Here is a 20,104-nt window from a genome sequence, read left to right as displayed (position 1 = left end):
GGGCCTTAAGTTAATGAGAGCTCTATAGTACTCCTGGATGCCTAGATAAGGCATTATCATGACACTATACACGGAGATACGGCCCAGTATGCATCTCCCCTGTCACTCTCAGGAATGGGGCTCTACTCAATCACTTCCTGGAGTCTCTTGACCGTTTCTGACCATTAACTCCTATTTTTTTCAGATGCTATAAAGCACGCATACCCTGCCCCACTGTTTATACACACAATGCAGAAAGGAATTGTGTGCCTCCAATATGATCAACCCCAGGGAAGTTTAAAAAGAAAAAAAAATAGCTGCAGATTTAAAAATCAATAAACACATTGGGGCAGATTTACTAATGTGATTGCGCCAAGTTGTTGTCATGAAATGCACATAATGTTGCATCGACTTGGGCTGCGTTCACATCTGCGTCAGGGCTCCGTTCCGTCAGAACGGAGCCCTGACTGACACAAACAGTGCAAATGGTTTCCGTTTTTCTCGGTTGTGCAGGGGTGCCGTCGTTTTGATGGCATCAATAGCGTAGTCGACTACGGTATTCATTTCGTCAAAAGGACGGAACCCCTGCACAATGGAGAAAAACAGAAACTATTTGCATCGGATACGTCACCATTGAAATCAATGGTGATGGAAACGGAAACCTCTGGTTTCATTTTGTGTCAGTCAGGGCTCCGTTTCGTCGGAACTGAGCCCTGACGCAGATGTGAACGCAGCTTAAAAGGGGTTTTCCCATCAGGGACATGTATGGCACATCCTCAGGAATGCCATAAATGTCAGATAGTTGCAGGTCCCACCTCTGGGACCTGCACCTATCTATAGAATGGGGCCCCCTAAACCCCTTTCTACATATCCGTGCTCTGTCTGACTCGTTTGATTCCCGACAATGAAGAAGAAAACAGCGTAGCTCACCGAGCTACGCTGTTTCCTGAAGTCCCATACAACTGTATGGTAGTTACGGAAACCGCGTAGCTCGCAAGCTACGCTGTTTCAATAACTGCCGTTCACTACTATGGGACTTTCGGAAACCGCTTAGCTTGCGGAGTTTATTTATTTATTTTTTTCATGGTCTGGAATCACACGCGTCAGCCGGAACACAGAGAGTTAGAGCGGGGTTTAGTGGGCCCCGTTCTAGAGATAGCTGGGGGACACGCATCTATCTGACATTTATGACATATCCTGTGGACAAAAAGTGTAGCTTAAAAACTGCCAAAATCTAAGCCAACCAAGGGGTGGGAAAAGGAAGAGAAAAATGTCCAGAGAGTTGCGCCAAATTTATCATGCAGCATCTGCCAGTGTGATCAATTTTGTGCATCTTCTGACTGCCTGGTCTAAGTTTACACGGTCTAACTCTTAGACAGAATTAGTAAATCTGCCCTATTATTTCTCTTCTAAGAATTACTTCTAAGGGTATGTGCACACGACAACGCCAAATACGTCTGAGATTACGAAGCTGTTTTCAGGAGAAAACAGCTCCTGAATTTCAGAAGTTTTTGTAAGTACTCGCGTTTTTTGCTGTCTTTTACGGACGTAATTGGAGCTGTTCTTCATTGGAGTCAATGAAAAATGGCTCCAAAAACGTCCCAAGAGGTGTCCTGCACTTCTTTGACGCGGGTGTCATTTTACGCGCCGTCTTTTGACAGCGACGTGTAAAATTACACCTAGTCTGAACAGAACATCGTAAGACCCATTGCAAGCCATGGGCCTATGTTTGTCGACGTATTGGAGCCGTCTTTTTCAGGCGTAATTCGAGGCGTATAACGCCTCCATTATGTCTGAAAATAGGTCGTGTGCACATACCCCAATAATGGAATTAAATTCTGATACATTCCCTTTAAATGTAATTTTAAAATTATTTGGATGTAAACCATTGCATTGAACACAGTACGGGGGGAACTTCTTAAGCTATCTATGCCAGAAAAGTAATTTTTTTGTGAAACCATTTTATTTATTTTTTTCCCCATCATCCCCACTACTTATAAAACAACAACAACAAAAAACCTGCTGCCTGACACATTTATCATATACACCAGAAACTGGTAGATTTGCCTTTCTGGCACATGGACAGCACAAATGTATTAATAGGCATGTACCTCTTGATAAATTTATGGCATCTTGCGCCACAGACCATCATTCTTAGACTGGCATATAAAATGCAAGTCTGCGTAAATCTCCCCCAGTGTTTCTAAATCACTGTCTCTGACACACCTGTGGAATAACCACTTGTAACCAGACTTGTAAAACACCCTTTTTCAAAATCTGTCAGCATATGGTGTTTAAATGTAGCATTTAGGTTGCAAATAGTCTAATCTTTTTAGATATATTTTGAATGGAGGGACTGGATTATTTTTTTTAATAAAAATTCGGCAGGAGTTATTATTTTAATAACATAAATATGTCTATTTCTTTATCTGGAAAGGGTGATTATGGAAGACTTTGCCAGTCAACCGTATTCCATGTTAATAAACAATGCAGGAGTATCTGGCTACAGATTGGGTTTTGTGAAGACAATCATTTACATTCAAAAGCCAGCCATGTAAGCCTGCCCCACAAGTCCAGTCTTTGTGGAGCAAGGGTCGAGATCACGTTCAAACAGGTGGATGCCCCCCGTCTGCCATTAGTGTCCAGTGCAGACAAACATACCACGTAACCATTTTCTTAGTATGGCAACGATCATCAGATTTGATTGGATTATTCTCTTTCATAGATACTTGGGCTAAGATCAGATATTGTGTGTGGCTGGCTTAACATAGTCTGAGTATAGTTAGTTTATTGCATATTACCTGAATGTCTTAATGTGTTATGGGTCAATTAGTAGATTAATTTTTTCTTTCCCCCCCCCCCCCCCCCCTCCTCCTGTCAATCATCTCGTTGTTACAGTTTATGCTTTGGATGAACAATTGAATCTGTTCTCTTTTCCCTTTCTCATTGAGTAATTTTACTTAAAGCCCAGAATGTGATATTTATTTCCCATATATCCATCAGCAAAGGCTAGTAACGTCATCGCCTTATTAACCCCAAATAAAGCCGGAAAGTAAAGTGTTTTGAGAATGTTTCATTCAAGACGTAATTCAAACATGAAATTGTGTTTCTTGAGTGCCTCAGAATTTTTTTTTATTATTTTATACAAGTGTCAAATCAGCTGGCTGGATTTTTTTTTTTTTTTTTTTTATTGAAAAATATTTTTTTTTTAAATGGATTTGGAGAACTGTTCTGTAAATATACCTGTGTTGTAGCAATATATGTAAGCTTTTTATAACTGTATAACTTCTTGAATCCCAGTCTTTCAGATGTTGTATACTGATGAATGATAAAAAAAATAAAAGGAATACATTAAAAAAAGTTTGTAATAAAAGTTAACATTTTTAAAAACTGAAAGTGTTTGTTTTTGTATAATCTTTTTAATTTTATTATTAATGAGGGAGGGAAAATAGTTCATTTATTAGACGGTAATGACACACAAAAAAGTAATTAGAGCATTAGATCATGTTTACGCAGGATCAAAATTTCTACTGCATAACAGGCCACCAACAAAATCCTTGTGTAACGTGTGGTATGTCCGATTTCTCTGCTCACCCTCCATGACCGCACCACAGGAGGTTGAATCTCCTCCCCTAATAGGGACAGGAATACACAGAAGAGGTTTAAAGCCCTCTCCCCCCCCCCCCCCCCCCCCCTGGAAGAGCTGTCACCTTTATAGGCTGTTGAAAGGGCACACAGAGTACCTACCAGACCGGGACTGCCAGGGAAACCCCCGAGACCGGTCTTAGTGAAACTGTTACATTACAAAGATAGAGATACGATCCTGCGGAAAGCAAGGGAACGGCAGGATATCTCCATTAATGGCGCCAAAATATCCTACCCGGATTTCTCTGCGGAAGTGCAGAAGAAGCGGCTGCAATATTGGGACGTAAAGAAGCGTCTGAGGAACTTGTCCATACCATACTCCATGATGTATCCGGCAAAATTGGGTGTAGTTGCATTTGGGACTGCTTCATTCTTTGAGAACCCCAGGGAGGCTGCCAGATGGCTGGATTGCAATGAGACGCGGCTGCGGAGACCGGCTGGAGCAGAGGATACGTGAAAGCCCGCCTAGGCGGTGAAGTTTGGAGTCAAGGAGTCTTTTTGCGGGACTGTAGCATATTACATGTTGTTCTGCTGTTCTATGTGCGAGCACCCTTGTCTGACATGCGACAGGGTGATATCCTTTTAACAAATTGGCCGTACTTGTTGGCAATGATATTATGGGATCGTTACTGGGTACCTAATGTATCTACAAAATCTGCTGATTGTGTGGGATTGTTTAATACATATGAATAGCAGTGGGAGCCACAGCTCACTGGAAGTGGTGAGAAAGTTACATGGTTAAGTTGGAGATGCCATTGGGGCATGTCAAAAGTTCACACTACGGTGTGCCTCTGCTGGATAGGAAAGACAGTGCATGTCGCTCTGACCCTTTTCGGAGGGGAGGTTTTGTACGGGGGGGATGGGAGGGGACGCACGGCCCAGTATCTCGGGGGTACCAGTTTGGAGTAGCAACGGATTTCTCTAGGATATGACGCCTAATGGGGTCGGTTAAATGCTTATCCTGGAATGTCCGGGGAATACGGGAAGCTAGGAAACGACAGGCAATCTTCAATTGGGTTAAACAACAAAGTGCCTTGATAGTGGGGCTGCAAGAAACGCATCTGACTAGAGAATCTGTGTCCTTATTGCAAAGAGTGTGGATTGCACATGGGTTTCACTCCTTCCATACGACTTATTCTAGGGGGGTGAGTTTGCTGATACATAAGAGCCTTCCCTTTGTCTGTCATTCGTCTTTCTCTGATGAGGAGGGGAGATATGTGGGAGTGCACTGTACTATATATCATTGGGAATGTATTCTAGTGGTGCTGTATATCCCTCCACCTTATTCTAGCATTGTACTTAAACGAGTTACGGAAAAACTTTCCAGGTGGCCTGAGGTACCGTTAATCTTGATGGGGGATTTTAACGCAGTGATGTCTGAAGGGTTGGATAGATTTCATAAAGGAGGTGGTGGGCAAGGGGGAGACCTGACTGCCTTTGGAAGATTAATGGTGGAACTGGGCTTGCGAGATATTTGGAGAGATAAACATCCAGGGGTGAGGCAGTTCTCATGTGCATCGTCTACGTTCCAGTCTCTTTCACGAATAGACTTGGTAGCATGCTCCGCCTCAGCGGTACCGTATGTGGCGCAAATTGAATATCTACAACGGGCATTATCGGATCACTCTCCGATGGCGGTGACACTGGAAGTGGGTGTAAGACCTACCAGGAACCCCGGGAATTGGAAGCTGAATGCGTTCTGGCTGAAATTGATGGATGGTGGGGAAATAAGGGACTTGATCACAGAATATTTTACTTTTAATACTGAGTCGGTGCCGCAAGGGTTGTTACGGGACGCCATGAAGGCATGGCTGAGAGGAGTATTCATTCAATATATTAAGCAAATTAAAACGAAGTCTAGGCAACTGGGAGAAAGCTTGGAGGATTGAGTGACAGAAACAGAAGGGAGACATGTGGAGGAGGGATCAGAGGAGACACTTAGACACTGGGTTGAGGCTCAGACGCTGTTGAAAAATCACCAACTAGCAATGGCGGATAATAAACGCTTATTCCTTAAACAGAAATATTATGAAGGGGAAACTGTAGGGAGGTTACTCGCTAGGATGGCACAGCCACAAGGGAGTAATAATTTTAATAATTCATGGTCTTCGGGGGGAAGGCGGGTGGGTGGAGACAGACACGGGGCAAATCCTGCAAATATTTAAGCGGTTTTATACTGACCTATACACATCCAAAGCGCATTACGACACTCAGCAACTGGAAGATTACTTAGGAAGCATTAATTTGCCTACATTGGGCCTTTAGGCCCGTGAAAGCTTGGAGGCACCTATTTCCTTGGAGGAATTGGAACAGGCGGTAAGGGATATGGCAAATGAGAAAGCTCCGGGTCCAGATGGGTTACCAGGGGAGATTTATACGGAATATGGAACGGAATTAGCGCTACAATATTTAATCACTACAGGACAGCTTTGACAGAGGTAAACTGCCGGACTCCCTATATGAAGCAACGATAGTGGTTATCCCGAAAGAGGGGAAAGATAGTCAATTGCCGGAGTCCTATAGACTGATATCCTTGCTGACGTCGGATGTTAAGATCTTGGCAAAGGTTCTAGCGCTGCGGCTAAATAAGGTTGTTCAGCAATTGGTGCATGAAGACCAGTCGGGGTTCATGCCCTCCAAATCGACGGCTGTTAACCTCAGGCGGTTGTTTTTAAATCTTCAGCCGATACCGGACGTTCGTGGGGGAAGGGCTGTGCTAACGCTAGATGCCGCGAAAACGTTCGATTGTGTAGAGTGGAGAGACCTATGGCGGGTAATAGAAAAGATGGGATTCGGCCCTAATTTCGTGAAATGGGTACAGTTGCTGTACGTGGCCCCTACAGCTCGCATACGGGAGAATGGTGCATTGTCCGAAAAGTTTTCGCTGGCCAGGGGTACGCGCCAGGTGTGCCCACTGTCACCATTGCTGTTTGCTTTCGCGGTGGAACCACTGGCATGCCTCATAAGACAGGAGGAGCGCATACGGGGCTTGCAATATGGGGAAATGGAGGAAAAAATCTTGCTATATGCAGATGATATATTAATATATATGGCAGACACTGAGAACACTCTGGAGGTAGTAATGGACACGATCACAAGGTTTGGGGTGTTTTCGGGATTAAATATTAACTGGACCAAGTCTGCTCTTATGCCACTTGACCCGGTTAATGTTGTGGACACTGGAGTGGGACTACGGGTTCCGATAGTATCTGAGTTTACGTACCTAGGGGTTAAGGTGACGGCTAAGGTTCAAGACTATATGTCTTTGAATGTTTTACCACTGCTGCCCAAGGTGAAACATAAGGTGGACGCCTGGAACAGGCTCCCGCTCTCTGCTCTGGGAAGGACCAATCTAATCAAGATGATCCTTATGCCTCAAGTTTTGTATATTCTTCATAATTCCCCAGGATGGATACCTAAACATTGGTTCAGACGAATGCATAATCTCTTTCAGGATCTGGTCTGGAAAAAAGGGGTTCCGAGGATAAAATTGGAGAAACTGCAATTGCCTAAACATGAAGGGGGGGGGGGTTGCACTGCCAAACGCCTGGATATATTTCTTAGCCGCTCAGAGCCAACAGTTTAAAGGGTGGGAGGACTCAGAGGCATGGGGATCTAGCGCATGCTTATTGTCATACATGGGGGGAGGACTCAACCCGCTAGAGGGTCTGGAAGTGCATACGTTTAAGAGACTGGCGAGTGCTAAACCTACATTGCTCCTGATACATAAAGTCTGGTGGCAATGCAAACAGATCTTGGGAGTGGGAATGTGCACCAAATATACTCCCTTATGGCATAATCCATTCTTATGGCATAATCCTTATGGCATAATTCTGGGGGAACTGTACCAATTAGAGGGCATGCAAAAATGGGAGCTGGCAGGGGTTGGGCGATTACAGCACTTGTATGATGATAACGTGCTGAGATCATTTCAGCAGTTGAAAGACCTATTTCAACTGGAGCACAGTGTTTTACCAATATTTGCAGATCCGTCATGCCCTACAGGCGCAGGCGCATGTGGTGGACCTGACTGTCTGTGCTCTGGAGGTCCTAGAATATGTGGGACGGGCAGACACGACCAAAGGACTGATCTCTATGGCATACGGGAGCTTGTTGTCCAAACACCTGGGAGACCCGATGGCGATGGTAAAAGTAAAATGGGAACAGGATATTGGTCCATTGACCGAAGAGGAGTGGGGGGAGATATTAGCGTCCACATGTCACTTATCACTCAGTCTGGCGCAAAGGAGATCCCAACTCTTCTTGATACATAGAGTATACCGCACCCTGTGGGTATTAAAACAGATGGGTATTAGAGCGGATGCTAAATGTCCTAGGTGCACGGAGGAGAAGGCGGACATATACCATATGTTTTGGACATGTGAGGCCCTGAGGACCCTATGGGGGGAAATATTGGATCTGATAAAGCAGGTGTATGGTCTGGAACTGGCTGCAGACCCTAAAGTTATATTGTTGGGAGCGGTGGGGGTATTGGAGAGGGACAGGATGGTGGGTCTGGCAATTGCAAAAATTTTATATCAGACGAGGAAATGTATTGCTAAACATTGGCTGGATGCGGAGCCACCAGGGATGAGGGAAATTGTAGGAATGTTGAATCATAATAGCCTGATGGAGTATAAGATATTTTCAAAAAGAGGCATGGGGAAAAAATTTGATAAACAATGGAGTGGATGGCTGGCTTGCTCTGAGGTGGTATCACCTGACCTAAGTAGAATACGGGCACGAGTCATCTGAGGAATTGGAGGTGACCGAGGTTGGAGCAAAAAAGGGGTGGAGGAGAAACATGTTAATAGAACGGATTCCTTTTCGGATTGGTATTACAAACAATTGGTAGAGATATGGGTGGGGGCTGTGCGGGGGGAGGGGATGTTGGGGGTTTTCTGACATGCTGTAATTGTTGTATACGATGTTGAAATACTTGAGATATGAATGTAATTGTGTTATCCTTTTTGATGTTCGTATCAATAAAATTGGATTGATTAAAAAAAAGCCCTTCCCTCACCTCCCCTACTCAGTGTTTTTCCTGTCCCTGGTCAGGAGACATGCAAGAGAGGCCTGCTCTGGGCTGGTGACAGGGTATGGCTTAAGGAGTACTCACCAGGCAGCCGGATTAAGTAGCCTTGCTTTTTTCCCCTCATGGCTGCTCCTGCTTCCCCAGGACTCAAGACCGAATACTGCCCCCCCCCTCCCTGTGCCTTTTTGGTAATGCTGGGGTGGTTGTGGCAGGCTCCGATCCTCATTGGAGCTACCCAGCCTTGCCGCTTCCGCTACGGCTGCCGCGTGCGTTCCATGCTGAGGCGCTTCGCACCCGCATCACTTCCGGTGTAGGAGTGTACACTTTTGGTCATGTAATTAGCTTCCAGGAGAAGGTGATGTGGGGGTGCTTCCAGTCCCTGTTGGAATGGGAGTAATAGCACGCACCGAGGATCCCAGCTGAGGTCAGCGGTTCTCGCCTCCTCCATCCCGTTGCCCGGCAGTCAGAAGTCCCTCTCTTAGTGGAGGAACCTCAAGGTCAGATACTGTTTCAGCCTGATAAAAGACACACCCTGGGTCAGGTAAGACCTGTTTCTACATAAGTGTTATTTTACTAATCGTGTCTGAATTGGAAGCGGTGTCTCGCCCTACTCCCTTGGAAGCCAGTGGGAAAACGGGAATAGTAAGTGGTATTATTTTGTTTGTTAATCTGTTGCTAGGGTTGTTCTTCTGTTGTTCATTACCCCTCCCTATGTTATATCTTTCAGACGGACAAGGATACTTCCAAACCTAAAAAGGATCCCTCTGTCCGTAAATGTTCTATTTGCAACAAGAAACTACCCTCTTCTGAGAAAAAACCTCTGTCCGTTACGTACTGAAAATGTGGTCAGAGAAGCTCAACCTTCTCATGGAAGATATCAAGGGAATGACGAGACAGGACATTCTGTCATCCATGGCATCATTTACTCAAAATGTTGTCCCTCCTGATCCTACTCTCACTCCAAAAAAGAGAAAATTTATGATACAAGAAGATTCTAATTCTGATATGAAAGGTTATCTTCCCTCTATAGCAGGTGAATTTTTGGCGGAAGGGGAGTTGCTTTTTGGGTCCACATCTACAGCTGAGGAAGACAATAAATATTATTTATTTTCAGAATATTTGCAGGAATTGTTATCCGCAGTGAGATCCACTATGGGAGTGAAGGAAGTCCCCGAAAGCCGCACAGTTCAAGATCATATGTTCGCAGGGTTGGGGGTGAGAAAAAGACAATTCTTTCCCATACACAAAAATTTAAAGAATTTCTTTGAGGGGGAATGGAAATGTTCAGAGAAACATCTGTCTCTCCCGTCAGAATTTAAAGCCCGGTTTCCACTGGAAGAGGAAAAGATAAAAGGATGGATAGAGATTCCCAAGATTGATATACAAGTAGCTAAGGTGGGGAAAAAAACAACTCTCCCATTTGAGGATTCATCCCAGTTGAAGGAGCCACTGGACAGAAAGGCTGACAGTATCCTGAAAAAATTATGGGAAACGTCCTCCACATCAATGCAGGTGAACATTGGAGCTACATGTGTAGCAAAGTCCATGTACCGATAGCAGGATCAGCTGGAGTTCCATCTTAAAGAAGGTACCCCTAGGGAGGATATACAAACAGAAGGCAACAGGGTTCTTGGCTGATGCATCAGCCACATCAGTGAGAATTGCTTCTAGGGCGGCAGTAATCTCTAATACTACCAGAAGAGCCCTCTTAGGGTATGTGCACACACACTAATTACGTCCGTAATTGGCGGACGTATTTCGGCCGCAAGTCCCGGACCGAACACAGTGCAGGGAGCCGGGCTCCTAGCATCATACTTATGTACGATGCTAGGAGTCCCTGCCTCGCTGCAGGACAACTGTCCCGTAGTGTAACAGTACGGGACAGTTGTCCTGCAGCGAGGCAGGGACTTCTAGCATCGTACATAACTATGATGCTAGGAGCCCGGCTCCTTGCACTGTGTTCGGTCCAGGACTTGCGGCCGAAATACGTCCGTCAATTACGGACGTAATTAGTGTGTGTGCACATACCCTTAGTAAAGATGTGGACTGGTGACCCCATCTCCAAGGCCAGACTATGTAACCTTCCCTTCCAGGGAGAATATGTTTTTGGCCTTGACCTTGATACTATATTAGAAAAATATATTGACAAAAAGAAGACCCGTGATTAAAAAGAAACTGTTCTTTCGGCCCATTCATCAAACTCAGAACTAGAGGGGTAAAGGTAAATCTGTGAGATGGAGATACCAGAAAGGCGGAAACCAAAGAAACATTTTCTTTAATCAGAATCGGGAACAAGACAAACAATGATGCTAGATGTGTAGGAGGAAGGATATTGAGATTCCTTCCCTACTGGCAGAAGGTTACAAAAAAAATCATTGGATACTGAAAACAATATCCGAATGCTACAAGATAGAGTTTACATCTTATCCCTCCTACAGGTTTGTCACAACAAATCTTCCCTCAATAACCCTTCAAATAGCCCTGAAAGGAGGTCTTCAGAAGCTGCTAAAGACGGAGGTGATTTCACCTGTTCTCATAAGGGAACAAAAACAGGGCCATTATTCTAGTCATTCCTTCTGGTAAGGAAGCCAACCGGAACGTACAGAATAATAATAAATTTAAAGCCTCTGAACAAATACGTAAAATATCGTTATTTCAAAATGGAGTCCATAAAATCAAACATTCCTCTGATAGATCACAATTTTCTTATAACAACCATAGACCTTCAGAAAGCGTATTATCACGTCCCAATACGTTCCATGTACAAAAAATTTCTGAGGTTTGCAGTAATCCAAGAGGACAGAATCCTCTATTATCTGTTCAATGCACTGCCATTTGGGATATCATCTGCTCCCAGAATTTTCACAAAAATGATGGTGTAAGTAATGGCATACCTCAGGACACAAGATATTGACATCATTCGATATCTAGACAACCTGTTGATAGTAGCATCCTCCATACCTCTTTTAGAAAATCAGATCCTTCAGACTTGCCAACTCCTGGAGAACCTAGGGTGGATAGTCCACAAACAAAAGTCCAACCTTTCCCCCTCTTGCAGAAGTATTTTCCTGGGAACTACTCAGGACTCTCTAGTCCAAAAGTATTTTCTTCCCCTAGAGAAGAAGATGGATCTGATGGCAAAAATATTTTGCTTCCAGAGAAAGACAACAGTATCCTTAAGAGAAGCCATGTCCATTCTAGGATCCATGACATTGTGCATATAGTCAGTAATGTGGGCACAGGCTCACTGCAGATGTCTTCAATCCGAGGTTCTCAGCAGATGGAACAGGTCCCCTCGATCCCTGAAGAATAGAATAATCCTACCCAAGAAAGGAAAAATGGCTCTCCTGGTGGCGGAATCACCAAAATCTGGAAAAAGGAATTCCCTGGCACCCTGCTCCAGTAATATCGGTAACTTCGGATGCCAGCAAGAGAGGCTGGGGAGCTATGGTACTCCAAAAGTCCTTCCAGGACATGTGGCCCGAAAATGTGAAATGTCTATCTTCAAATTTTCTAGCTTTTAAAGGGGTTGTCCAGGAAAAAAATAATTCTAAAAAGTCCCCTAGCCTTGGTTTGCCTTCCCTAATACCCCCTACTTAAACTTCTTACCAGTTTCTGTTTGATCTCCATCGTCACTGCTGCTCTTTCTGTACATCCCTTTCTGTCTGTTTACATCCATTGCTGTCTGTTTCCTGTCTTGTAAACCACCATACCCATGATCCCTTACTGCATCTGAGGAGACCGCTTACGCCCCCCCCCCCCTTCCTCCAGGATCATTCCCTGCTCTAATTCCAGGCAGCTCCCTCCCTGCAAACGGTCCTACACACTAATAATCATCATTATTCTTTGTGCCTCCATCTATCCCTGGTCTAAGTACAGGCACTTATCTCCCTCCCCCACCCCTTTCATAGCCTGATAAATCTAAGTCTGCCCACTCCACCTATGTCAGACATCTTGTTACACACAATCCAGTCAGCACATTTTCCTCACCTGCTGCTGGATCTGTTCCAAGAGATCCTGTATTAGGCCCTGTGCACACTGTCTGGAATTTTGAGGCAGATTTTGACCTGCCTGCACGCCGTTTGCCTCGTTTTTTGCCCGCGGCCATTGAACGCCCCGGGCAAAAACGCAGCGAAAAACACTTTCTCTGCCTTCCTTTGATGTCAATGGTAGGTCAGATGTAAACACTAGGGCATGTTTCTTTTTCCTGCGAGCCGGTATTACGCGGCGGAATACACGGCCATTACTCGGTACACATACCGGTGATCGCCGGATATTACCTGGCCCCATAGACTTCTATGGGAGCCGGGTAAACGGCCGAAAATAGGGCATGTCCCTTTTTTTGACGGCCAGGTTTCCCTGGCCGTCAAAAAATCGGTCGTGTGTATAGCCCCATTTGGGGTCTATTGTTCCTACTGTGGCCGTGTGATGGCCCTTTTTTGAACGGCCGTCACACGGCTGGGAAACCCTGTCGTGTGAATGGGACCTTATAGATTAAAAAAAGGGGCCATTATCGATAGGAGGACAATGGAGGAGGGAGCGTGGAGGACAAGATAAAAGGAGGAGGGGCGTGTTAGGGAAGAGACAAGACGGCCAGGCAGTGCAGGAACTACGAGTGTGAAGAGGGCTGAGGAGGCGTGGACGACGAGATAGCACGGGGCGTGTACTAAGATTGATGATGCTCCGTGTCGTTGCTCAGCCAGCACTTCCTGCTGTGTAAAGACACGGCACGTCATCAACTACATCTACAGGCGGCTGGACCAGAGGAGGCGGACCCCTGAAGAGCTCATGAAACATCCGCCCGGCCCACTGCCTGTAAATGTAGTTGATGACGCTCCATGCCTTTCTCAGCCGGTAGTGCTGGCTGAGCAAAGACACGGTACCTCACAGGAAATTTAAAATTAACCCTTGGTGCATTTACGTTACGGCAGATCAGAACAGGAGAATGCTGGCACAGGTAAGCACTATATTAGAAATGTTATTAAATATGACTAAGTTAAAATTGAAATAAAATTTATTCCCGGACAACCCCTTTAAGGGCGCTGTGGAAGACACTGAAAGCTACTCATCATCTGGTCAAAAAATCCCACATAAAAGTCTACTCGGACAGCATGACCACTGTAGCATTTCTCTGCCGTCAGGGGATCACTGGGGGAAAAAACCTTATAGACTTTAGACATTACCAGACCAAATATTTTTTGGGACAGAGCAGCATCTATCCCTCACAGCTCTTCATCTAAAAGGATCCACCAATGTTCAGGTGGACAGACTTAGGCCGGATTTACATGAGCGTGTGCGTCTTGCGCACGCAAAAAACACAGCGTTTTGCGTGCACAAAAGGCACTTAACAGTTCCGTGGGTCCGCCCCGTATGATGTGCGGCTGCGTGATTTCATCGTTATGACACTCCGTTTGGATGTTTGTAAACAGAAAAGCACGTGGTGCTTTTCTGTTTACATTCATAGTTTCACAGCTGTTGCGCGAATCACGCTCGTCCCACAGTGCTTCCATGTGGTGCGCGTGATTTTCACGCACCCATTGACTTGGGTGCGTGATGTGCGAACAACGCAGAAATATAGGACATGTCGTGAGCTTTACGCAACGGACTTACGCTGCGCAAAAATCACGGACTGTATGCACGGCCCCATAGACTAACATAGGTCCGTACGACACACGTGAAAATCACGTGCCTTGCACGGACGTATTACACGCTCGTCTAAATAAGCCCTTAGATACAGGGTAATGGTGCCTACAAGCAGTGCCGATGGCCTCTGTCGGCACCACCTACCCCACCGGGGGGGGGGCCGCATTTTCAGCCCAGTATGGACTGGACCGGGGGGAGGGGCCATGCAGACGCACATAGCTAGCAGACGTGCCGAACGTCTGTAACACTCCTCCTCCTCTCTGACGCTGTACACAGCACATGCAGCCAGAGAGGAGCAAGTCTGCAGGAGGAGCGACGAGCAGCACGAGGTAAGTACCTGCCTTGCTGGGACCGGGACCCGTGACGTGAGCAAGGGGGGGGTCTGGGTATATTACCGACAGCAGAGGGCTCTATGGGGCTGGAATAATCCACCCCATAGAGCCCTCACATCACTATAATGGAAGGATTAATGTGGGTGGGGGAGGGTCTGAGCGTCTGACTTACTGCAGAGAGCTCTATAGGGGGGGATTCTGCCCCCCCCCCTTTAGAGCAGTCAGTCAGATGCTCAGACCCCCCTAACCTTTCAGTATAGTAACTAGTCAGGGCTCTATTGTGGGGGGATAATTCCCCCCCCCTATAGAGCCCTCTGCTGTCAGTAAAACGCCCAGACCCCCCCCCCCCCTTGCAGTATACTCCTGGCTTTGTAGCTTTCCTGTGCTTAATTAGCGTGGGAAAGCTACAAGCGGTGCTGTGACTGGTGAGTCTCAGTCACTCCCAGTGCACACTGCATTCAGCAGCTGCGGCAGCCAGTCTGACTGTGAGTCCTCTGACCAGTCACCACCCACACGCAGCAGAGAGACAGGATAGACTGATAGTGCCTGTCGTTGAATAAACCCTCAACTTCTACAGTTTCACATGGATTGACTATGAAGCTTTCTATAGTGTAGTGGTTAGCTTGTCTGCCTTACATATGTAGGTCGCTGGTTCAAATCCCAGCTGAGTTTTTTTTTTTTTTAATTATTATTATTCATATCTTACTTGTATTGGGCTTTGTTCACACTAGCATTGATATACGTTTACCTCTCTTCCGTCAGAGGAAGAGAGGATCGATACGTTAAACGGAAAGCAACGGCTCCATTAGAATTACCATTGCTTTCAATGGTAATTCTTTTGTATCAGTTGCTTTCCGTTTGTCTCCGTTCGCTAGGTTTCCGTTCTTTTGAACGGAAATAAAAGTTCTGCAGACTTCACTTTTGTTTCCTTTAAAAAAAATGGAAACTTCGCGAACGGAGACAAACCGAAAGCAACTGATACAAAAGAATTACCATTGAAAGCAATGGTAATTCGAATGGAGCCGTTGCTTTCCGTTTAACGTATCGTTCGTCTCTTCCTCTGACGGAAGAGAGGTAAACGTATATCAATGCTAGTGTGAAAGAAACCTTAGGGCCTGTTCACATCAGTGTTGGCTTTCCGTTCTGGGGTTCCGTTGGAGGTAACCCCGCAACGGAAAGTCAAACTGAAACCACAGCTTCCGTTTCCGTCACCATTAGCGCAGTCGACTGCGCTATTGATTCCGTCACAAAAAAACGGAAACCTGCCGGAATGGTGACGAACGGAAACCATTAGCAATGTTTCCGTCACCATTGATTTCAATGGTGACTGAAACGGATCCTGTGGTTTCAGTTTGACTTTCCGTTGCGGGGTTCACCCGACGGAAACCTCCCACGGAAGCCCGGAACGGAAAGCCAACGCTGATGTGAACAGGCCCTAATCCTTCCCCATAAACCTGCCCCCGCTAATTAAAATAAATATATTATATAATGTATATAGCGCTATATCCTGTATCCGTCAGGTCAGCGGAACTGACTGATTCAGTGTCAGCGAGTCCTGCAGGATCGAGCTGTTACCGATCACATCTAAGTTCATAACTTAGATGTGATCGGTAATAGGCGACCTAATGGTATCAGGTCTCAGCGCTATATATAGCTGCTCTGTGTACAGGATACAAAGCAGCTGTATCTCAAAAAGTGCAAATCATTTTCAATAAAAAGTAATTAAAACTTGCACCAATCGCATTAATAGATATCTTTATATATCAAAGTGACATGTCCGAAGTTTTCATCGGTGGGGGACCGAGCACTGAGGCCCCCACCGATCGCTAAAACGAAGCAGCAGAAGTGCTCGGGTGAGCGATGTGCCGCTTCATTTATGATCCTAGACTTTCTATTGAGCCCGTCCACTACTCCAAGGAAAGCCAAACAGAATTGAAGCGGCACACCGCTCACCCGAGCACTTCTGCTGCTTCGTTTTAGCGACTAGTGGAGGGTCTCAGTGTTCGGACCCCACTGATCAAAACTTCTGACATGTCAAAAGTTTTTTAAAAAGTTGTTACACTTTAAATAGAACCTTTCACCTCTCCATACATGTGCAGCTGAGTGCAGCATGTAATGGTCAGGGCTGCACAAACTCTGGGGCACTTTACAATTTTTTTCCTACCCTCTTTCCTTACTTAGATATCGGTGCTGTAATATTTGGCGCCCGATATTTAAATAACCCCATGAACTGCCAATGGGGCGGTAATTGGCAAGGGGACGTGTAACATCGCTGTGACACTGCCCAATCCGCTACGGACAATGTCAACAGCAAGAACTGGAGAGAGGAGAGCATGTGCGCGTGCACACGCTCTCACTCTTCAGCTCTTGGCAGGCAAGTACAAGACTGTGATCTCAGGTGAGAGATCAGTCTTATCGTCCTTGTCTGCCGAGAGCTAAAGAGTGAGAGCGTGCGTGCGCGCACAGCTCTGATGCCATGGAACAGAAGAAGAAGAATTCACACTCTTCTTCTCCTCTTGTGTTCCTTAGTGGTGGCGGAGCTGCGCGCACGCGCTCTCTCTCCAGCTCTTGCTGTAACGCTGTCCGTAGCTGATTGGACAGTGTCACAGTGATGTTGCACGCCCCCTTGCCAAATACCTCCCCATTGACAGTTCATGGGGTTATTTAAATATTGGGTGCCAAATATTACAGCACTGATATCTAAATAACGAAGGAGGCTAGGAAAAAAATCTAAAGTGCCCCAGAGTTTGTGCAGCCCTCCCCATTACATGCTGCACATGTATGGGGAGGTGAAAGGTTCTCTTTAAAAGAAAGGTGTTATAATTATTTTTTTTTTATTTGATGTTTTATTTTATTGGCCTAATTTTTCTAATTATTTTAATATGTTTCCGAAGGTAGCTATTTATTCATATGTTTTGTACGTCTGTGGGGGCAGCCAGCTTTATTTTTATTTTTCATACTGCTAATTTTTGTTTTGCAGGTTCCGCTGGACCATTTGGACTACGTCGTAGATTCGTTGGACTACGCTGATTTAAGCTTTATTTCTCTTTTTTAGTAATTTAATGGTTAAAGTGGATTGTGTGGAAGAGTTGTCATTTCAATAAAATAAATTCCTTATTCAGTAACAGTATGGGGGTATTATTCAGTAGCAGTATGGCGTATTATTCAGTAGCAGTATGGAGGTATTATTCAGTAACAGTTTGGAGGTATTATTGGTAATGTTGGTCTTACAATCTATGTAAATTACTGTGGTGGGGGCTGTGGGGAAGTGTGAGTGTGGCAGCAGATGATCAGGCTAAGGCCTCATTTACACGACGTGATATACGTCCGTGCGACTCGCGTGCTTTTCACGCGGGTCGCACGGAACTATACAAGTCTATGGGGGCATGCAGACAGTCCGTGAGTTTTGCTCAGCGTGAGTGCGCTGAAAAAAACTCACGACATGTACTAAAATTCTGCGTTTTTCGCGCATCACGCACCCATTGAAGTCAATGGGTGTGTGAAAACCACGAAGGTCGCACGGAAGCACTTCCGTGCGAACTGCGTGATTCGCGCAAGAGCTGTCAAACTGAATGTAAACAGAAAAGCACCACGTGCTTTTCGGTTTACAAACATCCAAACGGAGTGTCTTAGAGATGAGCGAACCGAACTTCACCGGGTTCTTCCGAACTAGTTTTGACCGAACCCGGCAGGAGACAGTCACTGTCAAGGGTGCTGAAAGAGTTAAACTGGTTCAGCACCCTGGACAGTGACTTCCGATCCCAATATACGTGAACGTGTAAAAAAAAAAAAAAAAAGTTCTGACTTACCGATAACTCCCGGCTTCTTCCTCCAGTCTGACCTCCCGGGATGACAATTCAGTCCAAGTGACAGCTGCAGCCAATCACAAGCCAAGCACAGGCTGCAGCGGTCACATGGACTGCCGCGTCATCCAGGGAGGTGGGGCCAGATGTCGAGAGGCGCGTCACCAAGGCAACGGCCGGGAAGTTCTCGGTAAGTACGAGCCTCTTTTTTTTTTTAAACAGGTTACTCGATATGGTGATCGGAATTCACTGTCGAGTGTGCTGAAAGAGTTACTGCCGCTCAGTTAACTCTTTCAGCACCCTGGACAGTGACTGACGTCGACTAGCCTCATCTCTATGATGGCGGCTGCGCGAAAATCACGCAGCCGCGCATCATACACTGATGACACACGGAGCTGTCAAGTGCCTTTTGCGCACGCAAAATGCTGCGTTTTTTTGCGTGCGTAAAACACACACGCTCGTGTAAATCAGGCCTAAGAGACAGTCTGCAGAGTGGCATGTGATGTACTTTGACATGTAGGTGATACTTACGTGTAGGATGTGGGCTCATAACTTGTGTACAGCCAAGGGCCTAAGATCATATTAATCCACCACTGGCATCGAGTCAGCACAGGCAGACCACTACAATACAGCAGGTAGAGCAAAGAAACCAGCCCAGGACGTGCCGCTTCAAAACAGCGCTAAGCGCGATCCGTCCTGGACTGGCCTGAATGTAATTGCAGAGACTGGCGCTGCAAATGAGACTGGCTGCCGAGGAGAGATATGGGGCCGTGCAGGGCAGACTGTACTATTTGCACTGCACTGATTGGCAGTAAGAATAATTCTTTAAATATTTTCCATACTTCAAACAGCACTTTAAGGCTATGTTCACACTGAGTTTTTTGCAGGAGCAAAATTCTGCCTCAAAATTCTGTTTGGGATTTTGAGGCAGATTTTGTCCTTCCTGCACGTCGTTTGCCGCGTTTTTCGCTCACGGCCATTGAGTGCTACGGACAAAAAACTCTGCGAAATACCCTTTCTCTGCCTCCCATTGATGTCAATAGGAGGTCAGAGGCGTAAACGCGTGAAGATAGGGCATGTTCCTTCTTTCTCGGGAGGCATTTTCGGGCGGTTTTTGACGAGTTTTGCGGAGCGGTTTCCGCGCCCAAAAACTCGTCAAAATACTCTGTGTAAACAGGGCCTAACAAATAAACATCAAACGTTTTCCTATTTAAAAAATTAATATATTGCGTGTTTGATCTGTAAAGCTAGGAATGAGAAAACGCCGATAGATTTTGGGGGGGGCGCCTTTTTATAGTTCGCCTCAGGCGGCAGACGGGCAAGGTTCACCCCTGCCTACAAGACAGTCTTTATATGGATCACTCAAAAATGGGGATTACCAGTGGAAACGCAGAAGTCCCCCTCTTCTATTCTCTCAATCCAAGAGAACCAAGCTTAGCAATAGATGCATTAGAGCACAGATGGAACTTTCCTCTAGCATATGCATTTCCTCCTATTCCTGTTCTCCCAAGAATTCTCCAGAAAGTCTGACGAGAACCAGTCAGATTGATCTTAATAGCTCCATTTTGGCCAAAAAGAGGCTGGTTCGGTTTTCTAAACAGACTAAAAATAACAGACCCTCTGCCTCTACCGGTGTCTCAGGATCTTCTATATGAGGGGGCGATCAT

General features: G+C 45.7%; 1 protein-coding gene across 1 annotated transcript in view; it reads left to right on the top strand.

The window, feature by feature from the left end:
• Positions 1-17,720, top strand: part of TCF3 (transcription factor 3) — a 247,019-nt gene extending 229,299 nt beyond the window's left edge. The window contains exon 20 of the mRNA XM_075863682.1: positions 17,615-17,720. The gene's annotated coding sequence lies outside the window, so the exon portion shown is untranslated. The remainder of the gene's footprint in view (positions 1-17,614) is intronic.
• Positions 17,721-20,104: the final 2,384 nt, after the last annotated feature.

Source organism: Rhinoderma darwinii, chromosome 1 (assembly GCF_050947455.1).
Source record: "Rhinoderma darwinii isolate aRhiDar2 chromosome 1, aRhiDar2.hap1, whole genome shotgun sequence".
NCBI classification, from domain to species: domain Eukaryota; kingdom Metazoa; phylum Chordata; class Amphibia; order Anura; family Rhinodermatidae; genus Rhinoderma; species Rhinoderma darwinii.
The sequence above is the reverse complement of the archived record's forward strand: the minus strand, read 5'-3'. Positions and strand labels throughout refer to the sequence as shown.